The 26,443-nt window shown below is 42.0% G+C and overlaps 1 protein-coding gene across 16 annotated transcripts in view; it reads left to right on the forward strand.

Moving 5' to 3' along the window:
• Window positions 1–26,443, forward strand: part of LOC140495521 (teneurin-3) — a 2,480,372-nt gene that overhangs the window by 1,762,208 nt on the left and 691,721 nt on the right. For all 16 annotated transcript variants that reach the window (XM_072594601.1, XM_072594600.1, XM_072594605.1 and 13 more), the window contains one exon: window positions 8,102–8,218. The gene's annotated coding sequence lies outside the window, so the exon portion shown is untranslated. The remainder of the gene's footprint in view (window positions 1–8,101; window positions 8,219–26,443) is intronic.

Below are 26,443 nucleotides of genomic sequence, written 5' to 3' on the forward strand. Positions count from 1 at the left end.
TGATATAAACACAATTATTCTTAGTGCAACCTTAGAACCCAATGCACTGGGCCACACTCAAAAATCACTCTTTCTCAATAGACACTTAAAAAAGAACACGATGCCTTGGGCACTGCTTGTTAACAGTATCTAATAATGTAATTCTGTCACTCACAAGCTGGAGAACACAGTGCTTTTTTAAACAAATGTTCGACTTTTCCTTTCAACAACAAAGAACTGCAGACCCCAGGCTGTTACTGCTAAAAAGACAAGACCCACATAGAAGCAAAATACACAGTTAAAAAAAATCTTCCATATTAAAGGCGTGTGCTTTGCACAAATGATTCATTGGCTAGATAGACCTGCAAGGTCAGATTCAACTCTCATTAGCCTCAGTGTCATCGCTGTGTCTATATGTGAAATATAAGTCCAATCGCTCGGGAATTCAAGTTAGAAGCGCCCTCTATTCTGTTAAAGACAGCACAGTTTCATTTTACAATGGAATAACTTGAGGGTAGCAGTTGGCACCTTTATAACAAAAGCCCTCTGCCAACTGTGGCAAGACCACAAGGAAGATTGATGGGGCTTACTGCACCCTTATCATTTATGGATCAATTCACTCCTGGTGAACCTGACTCCAGAAAGGTTCTCTCAAATAAAAACTACTCACTTCTGGGTAGCAAAATATTATCCCAGACAACGATGTCCATAAAAGTCTGCTCAATGGGCTCAGTGTTGTACAAAGCTGAGGCTGCTGGCTGATAGGCAGAAATGGGACCTTCTCAAAATTAGGAGATACTTTGCTTATTAACACTTTCAGGAAGAATCAAGCCACTGCCTTTGCATAAATATCCAATACAAATTTGCTGTGTTTGATTTACTACTTGGGAGGTCTGAGGTGGGGGTTGGGGACATTGCGCGGGTGGCAATGAGCTGTGTTCACAATCATTGTTTGGCTCATGCTTCATAAGTTCCCTACTTGTTCACTGAGAGGTTTGTCTGCGGGAGACTGAGCACAATGCACTGCTTGCGGTTCCAGCATTAAAGAAATGAAAAATTTGGATCCAGATTAACGTGTGCTGTGTTAACATATAGGACTGCAAGGGCACTTTCCTTACAGGCAGTGACAAGAAAAGAGAGAACTTGCATTTCTGTAGGACCTCTCGTGACTCGGGACGTTCGACACTGTTCTACAGCTCCTAAAGCACTCTTAATGTGTGTTTACTGCTGTATTGTAGGAAGTACAGCAATCAGCTTGTGCAAAAGATCCCACAAAGAGCAATGGGATATCAGTCAGTGAATCTGTTTCAGTTGAAGGATGGATGATGTTTGGCCAGGACATAGTGGAGAACATTCCTGTAGGCCTATAAGATAGTGCCTCAAAATCTTTTGCCACCATCTGAAGTGGCAGAGGGAGTCTCAGCTTAAGATCACAGCCAAAAGATGATCAAAAGAACACAGGTATTTTTCCCCAAATCTTTAATGTAACAAAACTGTCCAAGGTGTTTCCTAGAGGTATGACGCAGCAAAATATGACACTGAGCCGCATGAGGAAAGTTTTCTTTAAGCAGTACGGCTGGGGAGCGTTAGTCAATCCAGTCAATTCTTGTTCTTCACAACTTATAAAAATTGGATTTGGGAATTGTGAGTCCATTTGCAAAATTAGCAGACCATTCCAGATTGGGAGTGTGGTAAACATAAAGGAAGAGTGCAGCAAAATTCAGGAAGTTATTGATAAGCTATTGGTGAACACAAAACGAGAAGTCTTTTTATTTTATTTATTGTGGACAGTTAAAGCATGATAAGCATTTATCACCCATTCTAGTTGCCAATGAGAAGATAGTGGTGAGCTGCCTCTTTATAACCAATTACTTGCTAGGACCATTTCAGAGAGTAGATAAAAGGCAACCACATCGGGGTGTGAAATCACATACGGCCTACATCAGGCATAAATGACAGATTTTCTTCCCGAACGGAAATGAATGAAGCAATGGGTTGGTATTTAACAACAGTTCAGCAGTTACACAGAATTACTGACTCTAGCTTTTCTAAATTATTTAATGAACTAGATTTAAATTCCCCAGCTGCTCTGGTCGACTTTGAACTCATGTTCCCTTGATCAATGATCCAGGTTTCTAGATTCCCTGTCGAAGTAACATGACAAATACGCTGTCGATCCCGGTGCAACAATATGAGGTAGTCGCTAATACATCCAATAAAGAATGAAAGAAAACTTTAGGAAAAGTTAAAGAAAACTGGTAAATTTATGCAAACTACCAAAAGGTGGAGCCGAGCCCCTTGGCACATGTGCATTGAAGAAGAAAGGTAGATAAACATACAGGGAAGAAAGATATATTGTAAGGTTTGATAAAGGTGAGTGGGAGGGGGGTTGTGTGTCGCCTAAATGCTGACTAGAGCAGTCGGTGCAAGCAGTGCCTATCTGTGTTGTGCATATAAAGGTGACAAGGAGGGATCTCATCAAATATTAATTAGGTAAGTCGGGATGTAGTCAGAGCCAGAAATTTCAACTAATGAAAAATAAATTTAAAGCAAACATATTAGGAAGAGGTTATTCAATGCCTCAAGCCTTTTTTGCCATTCAGTGAAGTTGTGACTGGCTCATTAATAATTTCATTTACTTGCGTTTTCTGTATTTCCCGTAATATCTGTAACGAATGAAAAAAGCTGCTGATTATCAGTTGAGCCAGTTACCACAGCATTTTGGAGGAAGGATTTCTCTGTGCTTTGTGAGGAATATCTGCATTCTGAATTTGCACCAAAATGGTTTAGTTCTGCTTTAAGATTATGGCCAATTGCAGAAAATTGCATTTCCTGATGAATTGATCATGTTCAAAGCTCTCTGTTTTGAATTCAAAGTCAAGAAAGCTCAAAATGCAGCAAGTTCAAGAAGGGGGTGAGTTGGACAATCACCTATCTGTGTATTTTTCTCTTTATTGTTACATACCATAAATCTTCCCAGCTCTTACATTAGCTATGAAAACATGAGGAGGAATCATGGGAATAATGGCGTAGATTATAAAGGCAGAACAGCTATTTTCAATTTTAGCTGTAAACCAGCTCAGCAGTAGGATGGGGAGTTGCTGACATTATTTCTATCTCTTTTCCCTGAATATTTCAAAATAATTTTGAATTACTGATAAAATATGTGCTATTTTGCCAAAAATCATTGGACAGGTTTCTCAAACAAGCGAAGTAGGTCTCATAGAGAACCAGCGCAAGGTCATGTTAAATCTAACCATTCTGGGATCCCAAAGGTTTCACTGCAACAGTAGAAACAATAAAATAATTGAAATCGGAAAGGTTACAGACTTGATTAGATTAATTTTTTAAAAGTGTAATTTGACATATAAATGATCATTCAGGCATATGCACAATCATGTATAGTGCATTAATGTATATGGATATTATGAGGGGCTTCATTTTATTACACCAAAAAGCATCACCAAACATTTTGACTGTTGAGTGTTTGAGACTCAGGATCCTAACAGATTTTTCTAGGCAGTGGCTGGATTTATTTATCAAGTAAATTCAAATCCCCAAAGTCAATTGATAGCCTTCTCGTTTGCTAAGCTTACATTGATCACTCTGGTACTTACTCTGCAGAGGAAGCACTTGCCCACCATGTGCAGCATGGTTTGTCATTCTCCCCAACACCATAAGGGATTTGAGCTGAGACCCTGCTGGTGAAGTTTGGATCGACAAGTTCTCACTGGCTTGGCCTAAACCCATTGAGGCAAGGGCCAGTCTTGCCATGGTATTTCAAAGCTCCTGCATTCACCAGGTGGGGTTTGTCACAGCGGCTTGTTAGTGACTTCCTCTGTTTCACAATCCATGCCCCCCGTAGATTTGTGTCAGTAGATTTTGTTTAAGAGGGTTGCCCCACATGGATGTATTCAAAGGGATAGGTACACTTCATAAAACAGAGCAAAGGCACCAAAAATATACTGTTCAGGCACAGCCTAAAACTACCAACTTCCCAAACGTTGAGTGAATCAATATGCAACCTAATCCTTGCATTCTAATTCTGTTCACCAATTATTTGTGAGGAATCCTATTGGAAAGTCTTCTGAAAAATCTCAGTCTACCACATCTGTTGGTGACCCCTTGTCTAAAAACTCCAACAGGTTTATCCAACATAACTTCCCTTTCATAAATCATTCCATCCATCTTCCCCTTTTTTCAGTCTCTCACCCCAGTACATTGCAGAGCTGGAGGATCCCAGATTGGATTTCTGGTTTGTGTTGCCTTCACTGACTTCAGTTGAGGCAGTAATTTGATTGATGCCGAGTAGCTATGATGCTCCCAGCCCCTAGAGATCATAGCTGCCTGCCATCCACTATCAGTTTCACACAAAAAACAGGGATACAGAGACTCGTGCGCTGCCAGAAACATTGCAAATATCCCAACACCACTGCCATTAGGACTGGATTTTGATGCACCATCACAGGGGGTGCTGTAGTAGCTCCGTGATTAACACTGCTGCCTTATAGTACCAGGGATTCAGGTTTGATTCCACCCTCGGGCGAATGTCTGTGTGGAGTTTACACATTCTCCCCGTGTCTGCATGGGTTTCCTCCGGGTGCTCTGGTTTTCTCCAGCAGTCCAAAGATGGGTGGATTGGCTCTGCTAAATTGCCTACAGTGTCCAGGGGTATGCAGGCTCAATCAATTAGCTATGGGAAATACAAGGCTACAGGGGTGGGATGGATCTGGGCGGATGCTGTTTGGAGGGTCGGTGTGGACTCGATGGGCTGAATGGCCTGCTGTAGCACTGTAGGGATTCAATGATTAAGCTGTCAGCTCAACCAAGTGGATCTGTACCGGTTTTCTTTCAGTGTCCTCGTCAATATGTACTCGTTAGTCAACACCAATAAAAAAATACTTTGTGGAATCTTGTTGTGAATTATGTACATTAGTTGTCATTGTTTCCAACATTTGAAAAGTCAAGAAAACCTCAGTTTGGGATATTTTGAGATCATGAACGATGGTACATAAATACATTGTTTTCCATCCTTGAGTTATTCAAGTGTGGAATGGCTACACATTAACATTGGTTCTGAGGAGCTAAGAAACAGATGTTAGTGGATCAGCGATGAGTCTTTCCCTTTGCTTTTGAATTTTGTGATCCTTATTTTACACTCTTCTTTCTTACTTATCTCTGTTCTGCTGTATAATACATGGTTCAAAGTTATTTCTGAAGTGAATAAGTGTATTATTGAAATCTTGCCTGTTTGAAAAATACATTTTTCTGTGCTGTTGTGAAAATAAATTAAAAGGAAAAAGCTACATATCTGAGCCAAAAACAAAATATACTGGAGATTCACCGTAGGTCAGTTCGCTTTTATGAAAATAATCTTTGCTTTAGAAGTGTTGAGTATATTAATTCCTTGGAATTAAGAAACTGTTAACCCTGCCACTTTCATGGACCTTAACACACATCCAAATGCCTTCAAATTCTTCAGTTTTTCTCTGGAAAATAAAAGTCTTTGATATTGGTAGCAAAATGAAGTGAAGGAAATGAACAATATATGTCACTAAATTACCCTGCATGGGGTCAGCCCAGTACAAAGCTGCCTGGAGCCTCAAAAATTTGTTGAATTGAATTTTGCATTCTGTCTTGGTTGCCAGTTTTGTTCAATTTCATGGATGGTTTCTCTAAGCAAGTCGTAGTGAGATCTCCTACCGCATCTGACTAAACACACCCCATTAGATACCCATGTGATGCCCCCTCACCTGATTTTAGACTCTGAATGAGTGTAGGTAGTCCACCAGTGCTCCTTACCAGCTATATAATGGCAAAGTAGCCACAAGGCTGGACTGCTCATTGCTCATAGCCAAGGTGGCTAACACTACCATCTACGTACGAGCCCATTCTCTCACCCAAGTCACTGTTTAACCAGCAGGCCACATAGGTCACCTGTCCTGAGATACATCCCAACGAAACACTCTCTCTGTGTCACTGCTACTCTGTTCCCTGTGTTCACTGTCGTCCTGCATCTTGTCATTGTCCAGTAGGGGAGCACCTCACACAGGCAAGCAGTCAGACCGTTCCAAAGATGAGCTTTTATTTACAGCCAGCAAAAGATAAATAAACTGAATGAATAGAGGCTGTAGACCTCCTTCACAAATGCTGGTGCAATGCCCACTGGCTATTTTACATTGCCCCCCCACTCCCACCGACAGGAACTGGGTGGCATTGAGGTCCTGTTTGGCTTGGAACGCCTGATGCAGGAGAGATCTGTGATGGAAAAGGAGAACTTCCTCCTCCTCAGTGTCCTCTCCCTTGGAACACTGCTTCCAGCTCCTCACTGTACCAGTTAAGCAGAGCATGTTGCACCACACTCTGTATGGATGGAACTGGTGTGCTCTCCCAAACTTGTCCAAGCAGCAGAATTATATCTTCAGCAACCCTTCACCCTTCTCCACCATGCTGCTCCTCAGTGCATGGTTGGCACTATATCTGGCTCCACGTCTTCAGCGGGTCGGACAGTGGTGTCGTGAGCCATGGTCACCATGGGTAGCCCTTGTTCCCCAGTGACAGCCTTGTGAGGCATGTGGACCACCAGATGCACCAGGTACACGAACATGCTCCGCAATATAGGAGCCATGGCAGCTGCTAGGGCGATGGGCGCAAACCTCCAGGAAGTTGTAACTTGATTGTTTCCCACTCAGGAGCCCATGGTAGTGGTGACTGCCCATAAACTATTCCCAGTTAGCCAACCATACCTTCCAATGCTGTTCCACGTGACTCCCTTAAACCTTCTCTTTCAGTACGTCACCATCCTGCTTCTCATTTCAGGCGTGTACTATTTCCCTCCAATCTTGACTGTTCCAAGCCCTTTTAGCCATTCGTCCCTATTTGCCCCTTAAGCCCCAATACACCCTCCCTCACTGATCAACACACAGACTCCACAGACTGTGACCTTTGTTTGAGACTGTTAACAGGTTGACAAAACAGATCCTTCACATGACCAGGCCCCTCCTGGCTGACAATATGCTATTCCCCTGACAGCTTGTGATGACTGCACAAGATTGGCCGTCGCCATTGCCGAGGTGTGTGTGTGTGTGTGTGTGTGTGTGTGTGCTGACTGTGAGTGACTGTTCTGGGTCCACTGCCAGGCAGGAACCGCACCCACCCTCTTCTGAATTTAGAACTATCTTCCACCAACTTCTCAACTTCACCATTCAGGTTAATAAACAAGTAGGCCTGCCACACAGGCAGCTGGCACATGCTGTATCCTTATAGATTGCTGCGCCATTCAGTAAGATGCCACTCCCAACACCCCCCAGGTTACTTCACAAATGCCAAGCTGCCTTTCTGTGTCTGAGCAGTACCAATAGACTTCAGGCTATGACAGGCATTCCTAATGAAGGGCTTTTGCCCGAAATGTCGATTTTACTGCTCCCCGGATGATGCCTGAACTGCTGTGCTTTTCCAGCACCTCTCATCCAGAATCTAGTTTCCAGCATCTGCAGTCGTTGTTTTTACCTAGGCATGGCACAGTATGGCAGCACATAGCAAGGCAAGACAAGGCATGGATACTGCAAGAACCCATGAAGGAGATAATTGAGTGAACACAAACTGAGCGAGCGAGCAGCTCTGAGATGCAACATTAAAAGACAAATGTAAAATTACAAGGCAGGGAGTTGGAATGAAAGAAATGTGACTAGAGTAATTGCCATTGATATAAGTTTCTTTCTATGCAGTCATTGTTACTGTTCAATGATGTGTAAAAATGAAAGGTGTAGTGTCAAGGATCTTCTAATCTGTGGTGAATCTGTTGAACTCATTGGAGCAGAAGGCTGAGGAGGCCAAGGTATTGAGTGTACTTAAGACAGAGGCAGATAGGTTCTTGATTGGTGAGGTGATCACATGTTACAGGGAGAAAGAAGGAGAATGGGGTCAAAAGGCATATCAGCCATGATTGAATGGCAGAGCAGGCTCTATGGGCTGAATGGCCCAAGTCTGTTCCTGTATGTTACGATCTTTTGACTTCCTTAGGAACTTGAACAACATCAATGATTATGGGTAGAATAACCAAAATAGGAAAATAAACAATTTACCATTAGTCGTCAATTTTAATTCTTAATGTACTCAACAGGCAGCCTGAGACTGAAGAACAAACCCAGTGGACCTGCAAGAGGAGTGAACTAGTTGGTCAGGAAAACACGCCCAACTGAACAGCCAGCAAGGCTGCTCCACAGCCTCTTCCAGTAAGGTAGGCACCAGCTTGACTTAATTCTCTGGAAATTCTGCATAGGAATAAATGTTGTACATTACATCCCTCCAAACAATGAAGCATCAGCACGGGTTTGTACGAAAATCATTGACTGTTGTCAGCAAAAAGTGAACTAAAGATTGAAAATACTGGAAGACTGGAAGTGCTGGAGATGGTCAGCATCTGTGAAAATAGCCGGCAAGTCAACACTTCAGGTCAAGCCATTGTTAGAACTGCTGTCTGCTAGTTAATGATGTTGTTAGGCAACTTGATTCCTGGATCACTAACTCCTTGTCGGTACTACCTGAAGAATGGTTTGCATGTGCTTCATGGTTTTCAGTTGACCGAGGGCAACATTTCTTAGTTACATGCTAAATTTTCTTGAAAACTAATTTTCCCATTTTCTTTCAAGGCGGTCCTGAATAAGAGTTACAAGCATTTTGTAATAGATATTCACAGCATGGAGGGAGGCCATTCAGCCCATCACGTCTATGCAGACTCTTTTCACTCAGTTCCTACAGCCCCCTCCTGTGCTTTAATTTCTGTAATTCTAAGATGCCTCGCCATTTCTGTGACAAGGCTTTCTGAAGTCCCACAGCGGTTACAGCACAAATGGAGGCCATTTTGTCTGTTGTGTCCATGACAACAAGGAATTCAGCTCATCCCACACCCTGATCCTTTCCCCAAAGCCATGCACTGTTTTTTTCTCTTCAGGTTCCTATTCAATTCCCTTTTGCAATCCATAATCTACTCCGTCTTCACCACACTCTCAGCTAGTGCATTCCATATGATTAAAACTCATTGCCTAAATAAGTTATCATCACTACAGCAGAAAACAAAGAGCTACAGATGATGGAAATCTGAAATTGCTAAAGAAACCCGGCAGGTCTGGCATCTGTGGCGAGAAAGCAGGATTGATGTTTTGAGTCCAGTCTGACTTTTTTTCAAAACTGATAGTAGCTGGGCAATATAGTGATATTTATGCTAATGACAGGTGGTTGGGAGGCAGGGACGAATGAGCGAGTAGCTGGAGACAGAGAGAGAAAGAAAGTCAGGCAGACAAAGGGAAACTTGATAATCTGCCAAGGAAAAGGAAAAGCTGACAATTGGGACAATGAGATAGCGAAAATGGTTTAGCTGTGTAAAAGCAGCCCATATGATGGTAAGGGCCAGGGGTACAGAGGTAGAGAAAGGGCGGAGGACTTAGGCCTGAAAATTATTGAACTCGATATTGAGTCCTGAAGGCTGCGGGGTCCCCACGCGGAAAATGAGATGCTGTTCTTCCAACTTGTGCTAAGCTTCACTGGAGCACTGCAGCAAGCCTGAGACAGAGATGTAGGTCAGGGAACACAGTGGTGTGTTTACAATGGCAGACATGTTTCATTTGCCTCTTTTGACATGCAGTTCTGAAGATGTGTCATCTGGTTCTCAGCCTGTCTGTGCCTGGGAACGGTTTCTCCCTACCTACACTGTCTGAACCCCTCTTGACTTTGCTTTTGCCTTGCTTGATAAAAATCATTCATTTCCCCCCATCGTGCCCAGTGCTAGAACACAGACAGTGTGCAGTGTAAAGTCTTTTGAGGCAGTTCAGCTTTGGAGGAAACAGTTAACATGCAAAGGTATGCTGATTAATGGACTTGTCATTGAGCTGGCCTGTGTGCTCGGGTGATGGTGAAGTGGCTGTACCAGACACGTTTTTGATCTGGTTGCTCTCATCCTGTTCCACAAAGGACTGTCTGTATGGCTATAATTAAAAACAAGCACTGTGATTTATTTCGGGGGTTTCAGTTTATTAACTTGGTAATAGACACACACAGGTTCAATAGTGTGATTAGAATGAACTGAGCTGCATTCATTGTGTTGTTAACAGTACAAGATATTCAATGCATCTTTAACTAGAACCCCTTTTCAATTCTGATGATCTGGCCTTGTTCGTTCGCTCTTGTACTGCTGGTGGTGATAACTGGTCAACGCAGTTCCACATACCCACACCAAGCAAGTGATCATTCTTTGTTGGAGTTTCTGAGTATTATCAGACTGTGTATAAATGGAGGGCATTAGATCCTTGTTGATCTGTCCTTACCTTGAGTCTACATATAAGAGTACAATCACAGAATGGTTATAATACAGAAGATGACATCAAGTCAGGCCTTCTCACTGCTAGAGCAACTCACCCAGACCCATCTCTCCAGGTTTTCTCAGTGGACCTCGACTTTTTTTCTCTCCAGATGGTTATCCAATTCCCTTTTGAAAGTCACAATTGAACTGGTCGCCACCACACTCTCAGCCAAAGTATTTCAGAGAAAAGAGCGGAAAATGCAGGATAAAACTCAGCAGGTCTGGCAGCATTTGTGCAGAGAGAGAGAGAGTTGACGTTTCAAGTCCAGTGACGCTTCTCCAGTTTTGAAGAAAAATTGTATTGAACACAAAATGTTAATTCTCTTCCATTCACCACAGATGCTGGCAGACCTGCTGAGTTTCTCCAGCACTTTGTGTTAATTCAGGTTTCTGACATGCTCAGTATTTGGCTTTTATTTGAGGGCATTCCAGAACCTAGCCACTCACTGCACAAAAACAATTTCCTTTGTGTCATCACTTTCAAATTGGCCTCTCCTTGTTCTTGACCCTTCTGCCAATGGAAATGTAACTCTCTACCTATACTTTCCACAATTTTACGGCTTTGTACACCTCTGCCAAATTGTTTCACTACTTCCTTCGAGGAGAACGGCTCCAGATTGTCCAAATTATCTGTGTACCTGAAGGTTCTCATCCCTGGAGACATTCTTGTGAATCTTTGCTCGAAAAGTATCACGCAGAGAACCGGATTTGAAATTTCCTCCAGTCAGAATCATTGCTGAGTTCAAAAACAGGGATGTGAGCTGCTGTTTTAATTTGATTTGTCCATACTAATCGAGGGGTGGTGAAGCATTTGTGTCTTGTCAGAACTGAAATTAGCCAAGTCAGCACCAAACAGAGATCGATCTCCATAGCTAGGGGGTAGTCTCTATGCCTCAGTAATATGCTGATCAGTATGTTTATGCACCAAGATGCTGGAAGACCTGTTTGATGGTTTAATGTACCTGATCATTTGTTTGAACAATTGGTAGCAGATTCGATTGTGCGCTAGAGTGGAGATTGTTTAATTAAAAGCAGTGCAGGATGAGGTGCTGATTCTTTTTGTGGAAGCATTTTTATATGGAAACCAGTGTGTCCAGACACATTAGCCGAAAACACTGACTCGGCAGTTCTTACCAGCAAGGTATCAAATGGTTCACTGAAAATGCAACATCCTAACCCTCAGTTTGACATTCCACTTCCCCACAATCTGATGAAATGCACATTGTTGCTGGGCCTCTCCCTGTTATTCACAAAAACATTTACAATGCATACCCGGAACACAGTTCCTTCTGGTTGACTCTGTAAAGACCACACAGGGTTTGCAGCAGTGACAGCTCGAGAACTCCCCAGTGGGGGTTCTTGAAGGTGGGCACATCTTCCTCTCCAGCTAATCTGGAGGGGGCATGTCGATGTCGGGAAGTTTAGTGAGGTGAAGGGGGTCTGCTAGTCTCCTGCAAGAGTGATAGCTTGAGTCCTGCCGCAATTCCCGGCCCAGCCAATTGAAGGTTCATCACATTGAAGTGTAGAGTTTGAAAATAATTATCACTGTCAATACATTAAAGAAAACACTGTATGCATTAATTCTGAGCTGATATAATTCAACATTTGGTCTGAGAAGCTTTTCCTAAATATGGACTCTGAGGATTAATTTCAAATAGTCCTTGGCTTTAATTAAAAATCAGATAATGAGTCACAATGCCTCTCGATCCTGTACAAATACCAAGCTACCTTTGTTAATAAAACAATTATGGTCGCACATTTTTTTTTGGATGACATCATGCATAATTTTGTTATTAATCAACACCATCTGCTGCTTGCTATCGCATATACTCGATTCAGCCTTGGCCAGCCAACGTCTTTCCACCCACAAATATTAAAGGTCTACACTCTTGTACTGAGAAATCAACATTAAAAATTTAGCAGCAATTAAAGAATGATTGCATCATTTAAGTGGTATGTATGTGCTAAACCTAGCATTCTAATCTCAAGAGTGCGTACGTTCAGTTTTAATAATTAGATGATAATGAGGGGAAATAAAAGGCAGCCATCAGCAAAGGATCCAGGTTGGGGAGTAGAGAGCAACATTGAGTTGTGTGTGTGTTGCATATTACACATGTAAGTTTAGATGGGAGATGAAGCTCGATCAGTAAGGCTTTATTAATAAGAGCCTGTCTCTTTTGTTCATTGTCTGTGAGTGTGTGTGAGAGAGCAAGGAGGAATACTGTGTCAAGGAGTATCACTTACTCTGCATAAAAATAAAGTTTTGCATTGATCTTATTTGGTAATAGCTTGTCCTGTATTGACGTTTTGAAAAAAAAAGCTATTAACTTATGTCTTGTCTTCTTCAGTTGCTGTTTCCCAGAGGTGCTGACTCATACTGGGCTACAGAGCTGCAGGGAACTTACCCCTTCTACCCGCTTCATCTCCCTCAAAGGTGTTTTATTTCAGTAATCATTTCTCACGTGTATGTAAAACCACACGTCAGCCCTGGTTACTGTGCACAGCTAGTCAATCACACTGCATATCGCTGTAAACACTCAAACGTGACCTCCTCACACAGTTATCTGAATGCATTTTTCAGCAGGAGGCATTTGATAGCGATCAAGAGTGGCACTGCTGGCATTTTGAACAACACTGGGGGCATAACAGCCAACTGCAGAGTTTGTACCATTACTCCAATGAGATCAGTCAAGCCAGTTCAATTGAGCACATTCACCTATATTGAAGAGCGCACTGATATTTAGTAAAAAGGCACAAAACCTGTCCATTGAATTCTTGACAGCTGCACCAATTCCCTTCTAATAAGTGGATGTGGAGTGCCACAACAGCAATGACTTGTATTCATTTAGTGTCTTTAAAAAGTAAAAGAAAAACTCCCAGGAAAACTTCCAGCAGCATTATGAAGCAGAACTTGACACTAAGCCACAGAAGGAAATATCAGAATGTGAAATAAAGAGACAGGGTGAATTGAATATTATCCAGGATGTTAATTGGGACCAGAATTAGAGGAGTGAGGCCATGGAGAGATTTGAAAACAAAGATGAGAAATTTCAAATTAAGATGTTGCTTGACCTGAAGTCAGTGTAGGCCCTAGGAGTGATTGGGGAATGGGATTAGATGAGAGTAAATTAATAAATAGCTATCCCATCAACATTTTATATTCTATTTTACTTGATGATAAGTTAGTAGGGCAGATTATTGAAAATAAAATTGTATGGGCCTGGGGACAAGCAGACAAACAACTTTGGGATTTGGGCGGGTGGGGGGGGGGGGGGAGGTGAAGGCAATATTATCTTCCTCAATAATCCAACTTCTTCTCTCATGGTTTTGTGAGGACTCAGTCATTGAAGACTTGGTGCCTTGTTCCCCTTTAATTGACTTCAGTCAGAGCCTGGATCGAAAGTGGCATAGCGCGATTGTGGTGCCACAGTTTCCTATTCTGTCACTGTTCCAATGGAGTGTGCATGTAGATGCTAAGGGAAGGCAGGAAATAGCTGGAATGTTATGTCCCTAAAGCCACTGAATTGGCTGAGATTAAGTGTGGGCAGAACAACATTCTATCTCTGCCCTTACCCACTGCTGCCCTCAGACCATTCTTCAACAAGTTTGTGCAAACTCAGTGTGCTACCTATGCCTTCTTTCAGTCAAAGAATTAGCAGATGATTCAGTAAAATATCATTTTCTCGACAAATTTCAGAAGTTTATCAATGGAATGATTGCTTAAATTGAATCAAAATGTGACAACAATGGTTCACATTTACACCATAGGTCAGCCATTTTGATATGAAGAGCTCTGGAATAGCAGTGAGGACTCTCAGGAGAGCTCATGCAGGTACCGCTCAGGTTTTATCAGATTTGTGTTTCTTGCTAGAAGCTGTTTCAGATGCTATCACTTGGTATCAATGTTCTCACCTTGAGCACAGAAGGAGACCATTTGACCCATTATTTCTGTGCTGGCCAAAAAGGAGCTATGTAGACTTATCCCAGTTTCCATCTCTTGAACTGTAGCCTTGTAAAGTTGGAGCTCTTTGAATCCATACCCAAGTAGTTTGTAAACATGATGACAATTTCTGCCACAACGTCAACCCTCAGCATACCTTGGGTGAAAGAATTTCTCCTCATCTCCCCAGTTATCCTCTCACCTATTACCGAAACTCCCTGCTGTCTTCTCATAGAATCCCCACAGTGTAAAAACAGGCGGGGCTAACCACTGAGTCACCATGCTGCTCTGATTATCAACCTCTCCACTCTGTCCCTCTATTCCATCCAGGTCTCTCAACTCTACATTAAATCTCTGCTGCAGCTTCCTCTGTTCCAAAGAAAACATCCCCAGTTTGTCAACTCCACCCTCATTGCTACAAATCTCCATTCCTTACAACGCCTTGGCACACTCCTGTACCCTTTCCATTGCACTTACTTCCCAATGTTAACAAGAATATATCATCCTGTAAAAGAAATTAATCTTGTTGCAAAGAATTGTGATTGGTTTTGACATCCTTTTGCTCATTGATATTTTCCTTTTGATGTTTTGTGAAAGTATCCGAGATGAAATAATACATGTTGATAATATTGGAAGAGCTGCAAAGTGTTTGAATGCTATATTAACCTCACCAGAAATGGGCCTCAGATAATGATTTGAAACGAAGTTTGATCCGACAATACTATTGCAGTCTCTCTGTATGTTTTTGGTGCAAGTGCGCCTTTCAACTTAGTTTGCAAATAAACTCAAAGCCTCTTCTCGATAGTAGCGATGTCCCTTGACCTCGACTTCACAAGATCAGTATTATTCCCCAAATTGATTAATTGTGGAATCCCGACAGTGTGGAAACAGGCTATTCAGCTCATCAGGTCCACACCACTCCTCGAAACAGCATCCCACCCAGACCCAACCACCTGACTTATCCATGTAACCCCGCATTTCCCATGGCTAATCCACTCATCCGTGGACACTGTGGGCAATTTAACCTGGCCAATCCACCTCACTTGCACATCCTTGGACTGTGAGAGGAAACTGGAGCACCAAAAGGAATCCCATGCAGACACAGGGACAATATTGTAAACTCCACACAGAAAATCACCTGAAAGTAGAATTGAACTGGGGTCCGTAGTATTGTGAGGCAGCTGTGCGAACCACTGAGCCTTCGATACTGGTGACTTTCCTTCAGAGACTGTATTTAGGGGCTAGTAAATGATTTATGCCTTTGTACATTAGAAGTTGTTGAATTAATTCCACACAGACAGTTAACAATAAATATTTATTGTGGGTGGCACAATGGCACAGTGGTTCAATTCCCGCCTCAGGTGACTGTTTGGAGTTTGCACATTATCCCCGTGTCTGCGTGGGTTTCCTCCAGGTGCTCTGGTTTCTTCCCACAGGTCACAAATGTGCAGCTTAGGTGAATTTAAGGGAGATTTTTATTTTGGAGGCCTCTGCTGATCTCCTGCAACCACTTGGTCACCTGCAAAATGAGGTTCCCCTTGACTGTCACCTCTCTCAGTGGAAGAGGCGATGTAATGTTAAGCCAGAGACATGATACCACACGTTGCATAGATGGTCTCCTCCATCATTCACACAGGGGAATGAATAGTCCCTGGGATTTACACAGTTTGCTCCATTTGTATCATTTTGTTGGTGACACCCTTTCCCAGCTCAACATTTGCAGGATCTGATCATTGCTGGATCTCTCCCCAAATCTTCAGTGGAGCTGTCACTGTCTCCATCACCTTACATACATTTGAGCCCATGACAATAGGCTTTAAGCGGTATATTTTGTCCTGTTTCCTTTTATAAAGAAAGAAGAGACAGAAGTGTTGAGCATGTGCTCCAAAGCCAATGAAGTAAACAGCTTGTGAGGGCTTGGATTTTTTTAAAAGTTGGAATAATAGAAGCAACCTGAGTGGGTGGGGTTAGGTTCCCACAGAACCAGGATTTTGTTTTGGTTTTAGCTTTCAGTAACAGTTGCTGGGGTCTTGAGCGTTTATTCCCCTCTCAGTTACAGCTAAAAGTTGGCATTCTCTTTCTACTGCTGAAATAGAAATAACATATTTTACTGAATTTGCCTTTGCCAAGGTGTGTTTATAGGATGTTTATTGGAACAGTTAATTAGTAGTAATTTACATATTACTTTGTTCAGCATTTCAATAGAGTTATAGCTCAGCCAATTCTTCTATTTTTATTTTGTCTGTATTTTAATTATAGTGTACAAATAAAGCCTTGTCGTTTGGCCATTTGAATTGTAGCCTGAACACCTCACCTTAAACTTACCTTCAAAATAAGAAAGGTTCAGGTCTAGGCTATCTTCTTAATATATTTTGAGGGAATTTGGTCTGGTTCATTACATGCCATGTTCACTAGCTGGTTTCATCTGTTCGAACTGCATGCCATAACCCACTGCAACACAAGTATAGGTGCTGATGGAGGGTGGACAGGACTGATGTAATGGTGCACATACCCTCCTCTCTCCAATGGCACCTCCACATCCAACATCTCTACTGGCTCCAGTGCATCCCCTGCAGGTAAATTTCAAAGCATGTGGTTCCTTCAGTATGGAATGCATGGAGATACACGGTGGGTGGCACGGTGGCACAGTGGTTAGCACTGCTACCTCACAGCACCAGAGACCCGGGTTCAATTCCCGCCTCAGGTGACTGTGTGGAGTTTGCACATTCTCCCCGTGTCTGCGTGGGTTTCTTCCAGGTGCTCTGGTTTCTTCCCACAGTTCAAAAATGTGCAGCTTAGGTGAATTGGATTAGTGGTGCTGGAAGAGCACAGCAGTTCAGGCTGTGTTTTGCAAAAGAAGGAAATATGATGTGAGGTTTTTCACACAGCAAGTTGTTAGGGTGGATGGAATACAACGTGGGAAAATGTGAGGTTACACACTTTGGCAGGAAGAACAGAAGAGCTGAATATTATTTAAACAGAGAAAGACGACAGAAAGCTGCAGGACATGTTTATGCATGAATCACAAAAAGCTAGCATAGTAGGGAAGGCAAATGGAATATTGGCTTGTATTTCAAAGTGAATGGAATAGAAAAAAAAGTTATAAGACTTGCTAACATCATACAAGTCACTAGTCAGACTACACCTGGAATACTGTGAGCAGTTTTGATCTCCTTATCTAAAGAAAGATATACTGGCATTGGAGGTAGTCCAGAGAAGATTATTGGGGTTGATAGATGGTATAGGGGATTAGCTTGTGAGGCGATATTGACCTTATACTTATTGGAGATTGGAAGAAAGTGAGGTGACCTCATTGAAACATACAAGCTTCTCAGTAGACTTATGGTAGCTGTAAAAAGGTTATTTCCACGTGTGAAAGGGTCTAAGTAAGGGGTCATCCAGTTAGCAAAGAGGATTTCTCTCAGAAAGTACTGGATCCATAAATTTCTTGAATACAGAGGGCTGTTGAGGCTGGCCAGTTATTGTACTTAAGGCTGAGACAGACAGATTTTTAGTCTGTAAGGGAAACAAGTGCAATGGGGAAAAGTCAGGAAAGTGGAGTTGAGGATCTTCAGATCAGTCAATCAATTTTGGGAGTCGGGGTGAATGCAAACATCTGGCACAGAAGACACGATGGGCTGAATGGCCCACTTCTGCACCTCTATCCTCTGACCTTGGCGAACCACAGAACAATCAAATCATAGAATCTGAATGTGTAGGATCGTGTTCAATAATGACCAAGATCTGTGAGTGTCAAAAGTAGCCTCTTTATTGAGCAGACACAGTAGCACAGTTTGAGGTGGTGATGGAATCCAAAGTACAATTTTACAGTAGCCTCTTTTATATGCTGTTTTTACATACATTAAAATTTTAGCACTATGGTATCACATAATTGTATCTATTGTACATGAGTGTGTGTGACATCTGCCCTGGGGGAGCAGGAGATAGTTTAAGCACTTGCGAAGTGCTGGCTGTTACTCCAGATGGGATTAGAATGTCTGTCTGGTCTGATTTGGAGATGCCGGTGTTGGACTGGGGTGTACAAAGTTAAAAATCACACAACACCAGGTTATAGTCCAACAGGTTTAATTGGAAGCACACTAGCTTTCGGAGCGACGCTCCTTCATCAGGTGATTGTGATGATTGTGGTGATCACTATCATCTGATGAAGGAGCGTCGCTCCGAAAGCTAGTGTGCTTCCAATTAAACCTGTTGGACTATAACCTGGTGTTGTGTGATTTTTAACTTTGTCTGGTCTGAGTTTACAAAATTAAGAGGTGTTAGTCCTTTTGTCTTTAAAGTTAGTGACGTTGGTAAAAATACTAGACCTGTATGATTTAAATAAGTAAGAAATTACATGTTTACTAAATAAAAGTATAGAGGATATTAGTGTAAAGAAACAGTAATGGGATGGCAGCCTTGGAATGAATGTTTAATTTAGTTTATCTTATAAGAGTAAAATGTACTACAAAAATATGGTTTTATGAATGGAAACACAGTACAGTAAACATAGAGCACTTGTGAGGGAGTTAGTGAAGTGAATCATAATACAATATCTCACAAAGGGTATGAAATAGTCTGAGGCTTATGGAACGCACTGTCCAGTAATGTGTTGAAAGCTAATTGAATTGAGATATACAAGGGGATACTGGATGATCATTCAACTAAAAGCAATGTACAGGGTTACAGGGAAAAGGCAGGACATTGACAATGTGTTAAAAATGTTCAGAAAATTGGTGCAGACCTGACAGGCAGATGGACTCCTTGCACACCATAACAATTCACTGGTTCTATGTAATCAAAGAAAAAATTGTATGAATGCTGGAGATCTGAAATAAAAACAGAGTCCAAAAGAAATTCAGCACATCTGGGAGCAGAGAGAAAATCAAAGTTAATATTTCAAGTTCAGTGATTTTTGTTCCGTGTTTCTGAGCTGCACCATCTCCAATCCTGACACCATGTGGAAGACAAGAATGCTGTTAATAATGTCACTTCTTTCCGGCAGTACTTGTACCTGACCTTCACATGGCCATGATTTCTGTTGAGACCACACTGAAAAGACAAATTAGTAGACTTCACATTGACTGTTATTGCTTTTCCCATTTTCATCCTTATTACAGCTTTGTTTAAACATGGACAAAAGAGCTGAACTCAAGAGAGGCAGTGAGGGTGATTGGCCTTGACATCAGGCAAAAGAGCTTGCTTGGGACCATATCCATCAGTAGCAGCAGTGTATACCATCGAAAAGCTGCATTACAGAAATTCACAAAGACTCCTCAGACAGCACCTTCCAAAACCACGATGACTTCCATCGAGAAGGACAACGACAGTGGATACAAGGAAACACCACCAACTGCAATTTCCCAAACAAGCCACTCATCATCCTGATATAGAAATACATCACTGTTCCTTCAGTGTCACTGGGTTAAATCTTGGAATCCCCTCCCTAACCACATTGTGGGTCTCCCTACAACACATGCACTGCTGCAATTCAAGTAGGTAGCTTACCATCACCTTCTCAAGGGCAGCAAGGGACAGATAATAAATGCTGGCCCAGCAATATTTACATCACAGGTTGAACCCTAAAGCTACCCTCCCCACTCTCTCTGATAATCAAGTTTTATCAATCTTGACTTCCATCTCTTACAACTGTGAAATCATGGAAAGGATACCTCATTGTCCATCTATCTTAAATTAAGAGATCCCTTCTGCTCCAAACACCGAAACAATGAGTCTTAAACCAATACTCCTGGCCCCAATACTCAAAACACTGCACCACATTCAAAGTCAAAAAGTGTGGCACTGGAAAAGCACACCAGGTCAGGCAGCATCCGAGGAGCAGGAGAGTGACATTCCTGATGAAGGCCTTATGCCTGAAATATCAACTGTTCTGCTCCTTGGATGCTGCCTGACCTGGTGTGCTTTTCCAGCGCCACACTTTTTGGCTCTGACTCTCCAGCATCTGCAGTCCTCACTTTCCCCTGCACCATATTCAAGATGTGTTCATCCATGCTCTGCACTTCATCGAGTGCTGATGATGGGCCGTTCTTCTCTGTGTGATGCTGCCCTTTTGTCGTGACCTATGCATGTGTCCTCCCTGTGCTTGATTCATCCATATTGCTGCACGTGACACTGCCATCCCATTTGCACTTACACAATGGATTTTATGCTGCAGTTGTTCGCACCTTTAGCTGGCTCCAGCCAAACCTTCCTCATTCCTGATGAAGAGCTTATGTCCGAAATGTCGATTCTCCTGCTCCTCGAATGCTGCCTGACCTGCTGTGCTTTTCCAGCATCACACTCTCGGACTCCAGCCAAATTTTCCACATGTGCCACTTCCCCACATTCTGGTAATGTTTACTCTCTCTCTTCTCAACTGCAGGAGCTCCTCTAAGGAGGTGGCATTTACCATTCCCTACAGTCCAGCATCACCCATTCACCGTTCTACTACATAGAACTTCACAGCGCAGTACAGGCCCTTCAGCCCTCAATGTTATGCTAACCTGTGAAATCAATCTGATGCCCATCTAACCTACACCATTCCATTAATATCCATATGTATGTCCAATGCCCACTTAAATGCCCTTAACATTAGTGAGTCTACTACTGTTGCAGGCAAGCCTTTCCATGTCCCTACTATTCTCTGAGTAAAGTAACTACCCCTGATGTCTGTCTGAAATCTATCACCCCTCAATTTAAAGCTATGTCCCCTCGTGTTAGCCTTCACCACCTGAGGAAAAAGGCTCTCGCTGTCCCTAACTCACCCTCTGATTATCTCATGCGTCTCGATTAAGTCACCTCTCAACCTTCTTCTCTCCAACGAAAACACCCTCAGTTCCCTCAGCCTTTCCTCATAAGACCTTCCTTTCATACCAGGCAACATCCTAGTAAATCTCCTCTGAACCCTTTCCAAAGTTTCCACATCCTTCCTGTAATGCAGTGACCTGAACCGTACACAATACTCCAGGTGTAAACTTACCAGTGTCTTGTATAGCTGAAGCATGACCTCGTGGCTCTGAAACTCAATTCACTTTACAATAAATGCCAACACACCATATGCCTTCTTTACAATCCTATCAACCTGGGTGACAACTTTCAGGGATTTATGCACCTAGACACCAAGAACTCTCTGTTCATCCACACAGTACTCTGTGTTCCTCTTATTTTGTCCGAAGTGAACTCCTCACACTTTTCTGCAATAAACTGCACTTGCATCTTTTCCGTCCAGCACTGCATCTTATCTATGACCCTCTGTAACCCGAAATATCCTTCAGCACTATCCACAACTCTGCCTACCTTCGTGTCATCTGCAAATTTATTAACCCATCCTTCTGCATCCACATCCAGATCATTTATAAAAATGACAAACAGCAGTGGGCCCAAAACAGATCCTTGCGGCACACCACTGGTAACTGAGCTCTGGGATGAACGTTTCCCCTCAACCACTACCCTCTGCCTGCTTTCAGCTAGCCAATTTCTGATCCAATTCCCTAATTCACCTTCAATCCTGAAACTCCGTATTTTGTGCCATAGCCTACTGTGTGGAACTTAATCAAATGCCTTACTGGCGTCCATATACATCACATCAACCACTTTACATTCATACACCTGTTTTGTCACCTTCTCAAAGAACTCAATAAGGTTAGTTAGGCACGACCTACCCTTCACAAAACTGTATTAACTATCTCTAATCAAATTATTCCTTTCCAGAGGATCAGAAATCCTATCTCTTATAACCTTTTCCAACACCTTACCCACAACCAAAGTAAGGCTCACTGGCCTATAATACCAGGGCAGTCCCAACTCCCCTTCTTAAACAACATTTGCTTTCCTTCAGTCTTCTGGCACTACTCCTGTTGACAATGATGACATAAAGATCAAAGCCAAAGACTCTGCAATCTTCTCTCTGGTTTCCCAGAGAATCCGAGGATAATTCCCATCCAGCCCAGGGGTCTTATCTATATTCAGATCTTCCAAAATTGCTAAAGCCTCCTCATTGTCAACCGCAATCCCATCTCATCTTGTAGCCTGTATCTCTGTATTCTCACTAACATTGCCCTTTTCCAATGTGAATACACTTCTTTGATTCCTTCCCCTTTCTTAAAGCTACCAATTCTTCTTTGCAGATGATGACCCTAAACTCCCTGTTGGCATTGATTCCCACCCAATTATTGATTGGTCAATCCTTCAACCCCTGGCACTGGCCTGCCCATCCTTAACTTTTCCCACAGTCCTATGTTCATTGTTCATTTCTGGCAAGGTAGCTGCTGAGGTCCTTTCATCTACCCAGTTTGGAAATGTAAACCCACCTCCACCCCAACCCCACTTTCATTGAGAAAATCCAGCCCAAAGTTTCAAGCACTTGAATGGCTATAATGAATAATGAGGGGAAGTGTTTTCATTTAGCTGTTCCGAACTTCATGGGGCAAAGGTTTTCATTTACTCTGTTCTTTGCAGCAATGGTCAGAGAACTAACCTTTACAATTAACTAAAATTAATTCAGAGAGTGTATGGGATGAAAATCAGCAGGGACACATTTTGGTGAGTTGGCTTATTGTAAGCGAATGCTCAGGTGTGGTGCAGGATAATTTACAATGCATTGATTCCATTCTTGCTGTCAGTTTATTCACTTAAAAGCCATGTTTCTGGCACCACAACTGTAAACTTTTGAATCCAGTTCTTAATTTGTTATTCTGAAGTACATTTTGGCATGCATCATATCAGGTGTAGGATGTGCATCTCTAATTGAACCTACTTAGTTAAATTGGATGTTGATTACAAATCACTTCTGTTGTTTGTTTTCCACAATATTTAAATTTCAAGTCGGGCTGATTGAGCTTATCCATTGAGGAACTGAGTCATGTCAAGTAAGACTAAAACTTCAACCTGTTGGTGGCAGACACTTGTAAGAGACCGATAGTGTAATTTACAGCGAGGGTCTATGGTTCCAATTAGTTATTAGCCATTCACTTGCTGGGTACAATAACATACAATGTCTTGGTCGTCTCTGTTTCCATTGACTTGGAACTTATTAGTCTTAAATCAGCATTTACAAGTCAAACAACTTTACCCTCTCCACTCCCTCTGCCATGGCCTATTTACAGTCTTTCGTTTTATTCTCCAAAATGGTAGACATCTCCGATCATCAGACTCTGGATATTAAATCTTTTCAGTGCTTTATTTAAACTTGCTTGCTTCATATGTCCGGTCACCTTTTGTCTCAACTCAATTAAGGGGTCCCTTTGTTCTATCCTCCACTGCATCCAACGTAACCTTCACTTGCTATTAACTTTCTGATCTTATCAATTTATTACACACAATAACCACCTTCAGGGTGGCTTCGAAGCTTCAGTCGCTTATCATTTACAAATATTGGCCTGTTTGAACAGCCAAGTCCATTCAAATGTATGGTTTGCATTTTAATGTGACTTAAGGGTTACTTGTTATTAACAGCGTTTCCCTGAAACTGGAACAAACAGTTAAAAAGGCCATTTGCAGGTGAGTCAATCCATATTAGACACAAAAGAGAAAGAAGATCCCAATCTTTGTCCTTGATTTTATTCTTTCATGAAGTGTCGGTATCACTGACAAGGACAGCATTTTTCACCGTCCCTAAAATCACACTTCAATTGGGTGGCTTCAGATGACAGTTAAGAGTCAACCACAAAGCTATGGGCCTGAATTCACAAGTGGCCAGACCAGCTAAGGATGGTGATTTTCTTCCCTGCAGGACATTAGTGAATCAGATGGGTATTTACAAAAATGGGCTACAGTTCCATGGTCTCCATTCTTGCGAGTACAAATTAATGTCAAATTTTACTGATTGATGTGAAATTCAACAGCCTTAATGAAACTTGAGCTCATGTTCCCTGAACTTTATCTTGGGCCCATACGCAACAAATCCAGTGACATGACCATTTTGGGACCATCTCCTCTCCAAAGCTGATCTCAGTAAGTTTAGGAGTGTAGATATAGAACTTGGTCCTTGGTATAGTTTTGAGAGTGAGAAAAGTGTTTGTGTCACTGCTACAAAGGGCCCCTTGCCACTTCTCCTGGATTTTCATGTGTGAATATCAGGTGCAGACAGTTTTCAGGTTCAGTTCTAATTCTCACCTAGTCGCCCAACCAGTATCCCCCAACGTTTCCTCAAAAAGGACGGGTATAAATGGTGCCTGGTTGGTTGAGGTAGCACAGAGGCCATTTGGCAGCTTTTAAACTTTTGGATCAGACAATGAAAGGAGTTTGTAAGTTAAATGAATTATACAGGGTTGGGGGGGGGAGGTGAAGTTGGTAAACAAGAAAAAAAGCTCAAAATTAAAACTAATTGTATGCACAAAATGGCTTTGAGTAATCGAAAGCCCTGCCTAAGATGACCTAAAACCATTTAATTGTCATTCAAATACATGTGAAACCCTTACATCTTAACTGCTGTATACTTCAGTTATTGGTTGACAAAAGAACTATTAGTTAATGTGTCAGAACCATTAGATGTGGAAGTAATAATGGCGTTTTATCACAGGAGCTGCAGTGCCGAGGTTACGCTTACTTTTGTCTTGCTTTATCCATTTATTCCCGCACCCAGCATGTCATGTCTGTTTAAATTGTAGCCTGTCTGTGACACCTGATCACAAGCTGAATGAATGTTTATGAAGTTTGTGGTATTTAAGAGCAAACTTGCCCGTCTTTCGAAACACTTACTGTGTTTGAACAGAAACAACTCTGCACCAGCTCCTACAATTGACTCATTGTATAGACAAGGATGATGTGCTTGATCAAAGGATCTGAAAACAGCAGGTCTCTCCATTATGGAAGGTGAGGTCTAGCTGTATTACAAGCTCTGAAAGAATCCACACACTTTGATTTTTATCATGGCTGAAGGATTTCTAAAATTCATTGTTGGAACTTTCATAAGTCCACTCAACTAAATTATGATCAACAATAATTCTTTCAGTAATAATACCATTATTAAACACTGTAAGGTATTTATCAGTGGTCAGACTATTGATTCTACCTGTTCTGAAGTGGCCCTTAACAGCCCTGGATTAAGAGGACAGAAAAAAGTAATGTTTTTCACTCATATTCTCAGTGCAATAGAATACAGTGAAAGGCCTCCATCCATTTCGGAGTCTAGCTTAATCCAAAAGTTAATATTATCTATACATATTTGAAGTACTTGGACTTTATTGAAGTAAAGTATGAATGTTGTAAAACCAGTACTTGTATTGCACACAAGCTTTTGGGCTGAATGTGTCCACTACATTTACAAATGTTTTGTTATGAATGGTATTGTTCTAGCTCTGTGGCATGGATTTTGAATTCCTTGTTGCTGACCTGATATTCAATCTACAAAGCCCTTACAACTTAAGAGTTGTGATGATATTGTACTTGGTTAAATTAGCTGGTTAATTGTATCCGAGACATTTACGTTGTTATCTTGGCCATGCTCACACAATGCACTTTACCAGGGTAATGATTATCAAACTGCTAAACTACTAATGTACAAAATTGTATTTGCTGATTAATTGCTGATAAGAAGTAAGCACTCACAAATTCAGTTCCTTGTATGATTGTTTGAGGAGGAGACTGCAGGTGATGTATTGAGGGGTTGTATTGAAGAATGACCCTTACACACTTACCCCACCTCAGATCATCTTGGCCTCCATTTCACAACTTGACAATTTACCTAATCCACTTTATTAGTTGAAGTTTATTCATTCTCCCAGTCCCATGTCATACGCCAGGAACACCACTGCATTCATCACTAACAAGCTCAGTTTCAAAGAAAAACTATGCCTTAAATGTAGGATGCTTCAACAATATGCACTTAACATTGGCAACAGAGTGAACAATCTACAACAAGTAATAACTCACCAAGTCTCCTCAGAGAGCACCTACCAAATCTGTGGCTTCTACCATCTATAAGGGCAACAGGGGCAAGGGTTCCCCTCCATACTGACTTGGAAATACATCACCGTTCCTACATTGTCACTGGGTCTTGAGCCCATAAGGCCATGAGAAATAGGAACAGAAGTAGGTCATTCGACCGCCTGAGCTTGCTGCACCATTCAAGAGGATCACGGCTGATCATTCACCTGCTCACTATCCAACATTCATCATGTCCACTTTCTGGCACATTCCCCAGAAACACTTTTGAAATAAATAAACAG

The sequence above is a fragment of the Chiloscyllium punctatum genome, chromosome 2 (genome assembly GCF_047496795.1).
Source record: "Chiloscyllium punctatum isolate Juve2018m chromosome 2, sChiPun1.3, whole genome shotgun sequence".
Classification (NCBI taxonomy): Eukaryota; Metazoa; Chordata; class Chondrichthyes; order Orectolobiformes; family Hemiscylliidae; genus Chiloscyllium; species Chiloscyllium punctatum.